Genomic DNA, 5,708 nt, shown 5'->3' on the forward strand with positions numbered 1-5,708 from the left:
TTCCTTTCCCTCTTCAGCATTGCTTAATGGTTTGTGATCCTTACACTCTCCATCTGGCACAGAAAATTGTTGACTGCAAAGAGAGAACACCCCACCTCACTAATATCATTAGGGTTCAGGACAATCCAAACTCATACTTGTCAGCATGATAAACTGGGTAGATTCTCATTTATTTTTTTTTGTGAAAGCTGCTCTCCAAATCAGTGTTCAAAACAGATATTGAAAGCACGTCCTGGCCAGACCCTATTTGACGTAGGTGAGCTGGGGAGAATACCATACAACTGTAGTACAGTTTTTCAGACACAGTGAATCTTTTTCTCATGTTAAACAAAGTACCAAATCCAAGAAACAGGACTTCTGTGAAGCTATAACATTGGCCAGTAGGTTAATGACCTTTGCTGCTAGAAACAAAATGTACATCAATGTGTTCATATTTATTTTACTGTGCTGACCACTAATTGATTTGTTAATATTTAAGGCATTATTCTGTAGGTTGTTTTTGTTTAAGTGGAAATTCTACATTGCACTTTGCTTTTGGATCAGAATCGGTATTTATTGTATTTGTGAAAATGTTTTCCCTCCCACATATGTATTGTTTTCTTTCCCTTGATGCAAAAAAAACCCAAACAAACCAACCCAAACAACAAAACCCACCCTCAAAACAAACAAAAAAAAATCCCAAATCCAACCAGTGGATCTTTTTTTGTTTCTTTTCACACCAAACAGAATGGGGATTTCCTTGCGACTCGATCTTAAGTGTCCTTTCCCCGCCCCCCCCCCAGTGGTTCCTTTGGTAACTCGGGATGATATTTTTAGAGACACATGAAGTTCATACTACATTTTAGCATTTCTTTTATGGCAAGGAGGTAAACTATGTAGAATCCATGTCTTTGTGAAGAGTATGAAAATGATACTATTTTGTTTGTATTAAGCATTAGCTGCTGTTTTGCATTCTGCACTAATGAGTAAATGTGTTATAATCTTGCCTAACATTGGTTTATTTTTGACTTTTTGCTTTGTTCATGTACGTCAAAAGGAACCCTGAAACCTTCTGTGGAGTTGCTTAGGATGGTCATCAGTGTAACAAAATGCAGATTTTTTTTTTTCTATAAAGCTTCTTGTCTTTCTTCCTTTTCTAGATGCCCATTATAGGGCATTAGAAGGGAAAGCTATTGCCATAAACATGGATTCATATTTTAGCTTACTAATGCATAATGTCCTTTTGCTCTGTTACTTGGGTAATACTCTTACTGTAGCCAATGGGAAACTTGCCCAAATCAGGAGTAAATGAAATACCCTAGATAAATATATTATGTTGGCTAGGGCCAGGCAAGGTACGTTGCTGAAATTTGTCTTTTACTCTTATGTTTGGGTTACAACACTCATAAGGTTTTGCTTTTTGAGGAATGTGTATTTAGTTCTGTAAGGATTTGGTCCTGCTCCAGCTAAAATAGTTTGAAGTACGCTGACTTTAGTTGAGCAGGAGCAAGCCTTGAACCCCTTCAGGAATTTCATACTGCTGATGTTTTCTCATACATGTGTGTTTTGTTTTGTGGTTTGGTTTTCTTTTTTTAAAATTTTACAACCATATATGCAAGGATGCTCTGGATGAGATGGATGCCTGTTGCCAATTATGGAAAAACAAATGCCATGGTTGCCAAAGGATTAACAGAAAATGGAGAATTATGGACCTAATTTCTTTGAAGTTAGTGGCTAAGCTCCTGTTGTTTTGAGCTGGGCTGACTTTTTTGCCATCTGCGTAAAGTTAGAAGTGAAAATAAAATCCACTTTCATATAAATGTGGTCAAACAGTAGTTTTGGGAATATCTCTTTAAAAAAATGTATCACAACTACTAAAATTGTATCTTTTTATCTGAAGTATCTGCAGGTAAAGGCAGGACTGGATTTTTAAAAAATCAGTTTTTCAGTCTGTGTTTTGCAAGGGAAAAATTACTTGATTTAATATCCTTCTGCATCTGTCCAGCAACATCATTTGCAAGTGCTTTGAACGTGTTTCATCTAGAGCCTTCTCGTTAGGTTGGTTTTGTACATTTGTCTTTATTTTCTTTATATTGTACTGACCCCTGTGAGGGAATAGTTGATGAAAATGATTTTTTTTTTCCTTTTTTTTTTTCCTTCCTCAGTATATAATAAATCATCTTGCTCTTATCATTGTACAGCCTTAGCATTTGGTATTGCTACTGCTTGTGATATGGCTGGACTATGCATGACTGAATTGATTTTAGCCTAGCATTGAGTGCGACTACATGAGTAATATGTTTCAATACACTGATAAAGGAGTATAATCCAGAGTAGAATTTGTTACGCTGGAGGGGGGTCAGTGCACTTTCAGCTATTACCGAAAGCCAACTGAGTTCTGCCTCTGAGCTGTCTTGGCTTCAGGAGGGGTTGGGAGTGCTCAGCATCTGACAGGATGGGAACCAGAAGGTACGGGAAGGGCTCTGTTTCCGGCTGTGCTTTCCCCTGGAGTAGACATCACAAGCTCTGCAACAGCCCCAGGCTGAACCATGGACTGACTTTCAACTGTAACTGTAAAGAGGTGGGGACAAGCTGAGACTGATACTTACATCTGCACATTTTTTTGCCAGTGGGCTCTTTCCCCCTGTCATTACTTGAGGGCTCCAGGAGAGCATGTGCTTATGCAGCGTAAATGACTTTCCAAACAGAAAGGACATTCTGAACTGGAGCTTTGAAGCAGAGAGAATCGGGAGGTTGTTGGGTTCAACTCAGGCAAGAGAAAAACGTTACCCTTCCTTGGTGCTGCAGCCATGCTGTTAGTGCAGTGAGCTGTTGACCTTGAGGGCAGTATCCTGGTGGCACGCGTAAGACATTCGGCATGTGGGACTGCTGTTGAGGCACAGCTCTAAGTGTATAAGCAACTGTGAACAGGGATGTGCCCCTGCACTCCCCTGTCCTCTGTTGTTCAAGTCAATGGACCTTTACAGAGAATAGTGACACTGTGGTGGAATGACCCTGATTTGCCATTTTGTTGGGCTGAGAGGTGCCTTGGTGCTTAGGTGACTTTGTGCTAACAGTGAAATGCAGGAGGCTTTATGTATTCTCATTTATAGTAGAGTCATAAAAACCTGTAAGTGCAGCTTAGTGTTAAATCTCACCCCAGCCCTTCATTGTCTTATCTCCATGCAGTCTGTGTTACTTTCATTCATCCTAGGAACCGGAGAGGAGCAAACCTCTACGGAGCAGCATGTCCCTGTTATCAGATGTTAAAGCACTGCCTTTTTAATGCTTACATGTGGTAATTGTACTCTCTATTAATTCTATAGCAATTTGGTACAGCCAAACCATAGTGACATGCAGAGATACCTGGGCAACCTAAGTCAGAGTCAGAGGCATTTGTTAAATTAGGCAGCAAATAGAATAGTATAAAAAATAGATAAAAATCTAAGATTAATTGTATGATTTGCAGGCATAAATAGCCCTCCTTCTGCTTCTCCAATTACCCTGATGTCTAAGGATCTCACTTAATTGTCTTGCAACATTTTACAGCTGAGGAAGTAAAGTTTGGGAAAAAATAAGTTATTTGCCCAGAAAGTCTGTGGCTGAAAAGGAAGATTGAACCCAAGGCCCTTAAATACCAAGCTACTGACTCTGCCACATCTCCATTCAGCCTTTCTGTTCACAGGCTGATGAAAATGACTGGATTTTGAAAAAAAAATTGATTAATACTCATTGGATTTTCATTGTTTGTATAATGGCTTTACAATGTGTTAGGAAATGGACTTTAGCCCACGGTTTAAAAATAATGACGCTTGGCAGAGAGATCTCTCAATATTGCGTCTGCCATTAAATCTTAGTGGGGAGGTGGAAAACCCAACAGCTTTTAGGAGGGTTGTAGAGGGTGCGTGTTTGCAAAGTGCAGGTTCCGGAGGCTCTTCTGTACTCATTTGTGTCCACTTCACATAAATTCTCTTTATTCCTACTTCTAGTTCTCCTAAAGCATTTGGATTGAATGCTGCTTGTCTGTTTTGGAATAGTAATGAACTGCTATAACAGATAATACCTAGAATTCACTGGCCTAATCCTTCAGTGAATGACATGCTTTCAGTTGGCTTTATTCCACTGGGCTTGCTTTACCTCCCTACCTGCATGAAACAAGAGCAGATCTATTTAAAGTCGGTGGAATTACACAAATGTAAAGAGAGATAGGAAGATTATCCGTGGTGTATTATCTAAGACTAGAGAGTGTCTTTGGCAGGTGTTTGCTGTACATATAAAGATGTTAAAAAAGTATTAATCTAAGGCTTGTTTCTCAATATCAAGGTACAAAGAGGTACGGTGAATGAAAGAACGAGGTGTAGGGCTCTAAGAAGAAATGAACACAGTGGCCTGATAAACTAAGTATGCTGCACTTGGTGTGTCTGGAATTTTATGCAGGAACACAGTATTTGCCTGAAGAAGCCAGACTGTGAACTGACTAAATGCAGTGAGACCAATAGTGTGAAAAACACTACATAAGCCCATGTGTTAGCCTGGGTTTTAAAAGATGAAACAGGTATGAAAAAATCTGTGAAAAGTCAAATGGCAAAATCCCTCTGCACCAGAAGAGATGATGACGTATGGGTTAACACCTGATGTTTTGGGGAGTCTGTAAAGAATACTTCAGACTTAACAGACTTGTAAAAACAACAGCACAATGCCAAAAGTCTTCGATTGCAGCTGACTGGAGAGTTTGGAAGCTAACTGAGATATGACAATCGCTTGTTTTTGCTCTGTGTGAACTTGTATAGGTGGGGATTATTTCAGCAAAGAGTGGAAGGTCCTGTGCGAGGCAGAGCTGGCTGTAGTCTCGGTAGCCTTGAGGGATTCATCGTTCTCTGATGTGACCTGCCATGTATATGTGTGCGTGCATGTGAAGCAGGCCCTTTAAGGACTCTTCCTCCTTAGTATTACCCACTAGTTATAAGAGATCATTTCCCAGTAGCTCCTTATTGCAGCTACCTCTAATACTGTTTGCAGTATCTTGACCACAGCATGTTGGGCTTAATTAGGAAATGGCCAAACTACAAAATACGTGGGAGTCTTAGACAAGTAGCTTCTGTTTGTAAAATCTGGTGAGCGGCTGCTACTCATGTAACAGTGATAGTCAGAGCGTATTTGGATTAGCAGGTCCAAATTCAGACAGAGGAATAATACGACTCATCTCTAGGATATTGCATTTGGTTATGTCAGGTGGGATTATGGGCTGCTGTACGTTCTGCTGGTTTGTCTGGTAGCTGGCACCAAGGTACCCAGGCACGAGAGCTGGATGCTTCTGATGCTTCCTCTTATGACTAGCCTCAGTGACTATGTCTTTGAGGGTCTGGTTTTGATTGTCTATCTTCGGTTTACCTTGTCACACAGTCACAGAAATGTAATTCATAGGACAGCTTTTATAATGTTTGTTTAACGACTTTGATTTAAAGTTTGTTTACTTGTGTGAAGCACGGATTTTTATTAGGCAAAAGCCAAGTAACTTCTAATTAACGTTATTGAAAAGTACAAAGAAAAGTGGTAACAGAAGAATATGAATAAAAATAAGATGTTTCAAGGTTGCAGTGACCCCAGGCACAGAAAACTGAGGATGTAGAAATGGGAGGCAGCAGTGTATAGTAACTGTCTGTTACGTCCCGTAGCCCCAAGTCACATGCTGGATGTTCAGCTGCCATATTTACAATTATACCTTTGAA

The sequence above is a fragment of the Cariama cristata genome, unplaced genomic scaffold (assembly GCF_000690535.1).
Source record: "Cariama cristata isolate BGI_N322 unplaced genomic scaffold, ASM69053v1 scaffold12307, whole genome shotgun sequence".
Classification (NCBI taxonomy): domain Eukaryota; kingdom Metazoa; phylum Chordata; class Aves; order Cariamiformes; family Cariamidae; genus Cariama; species Cariama cristata.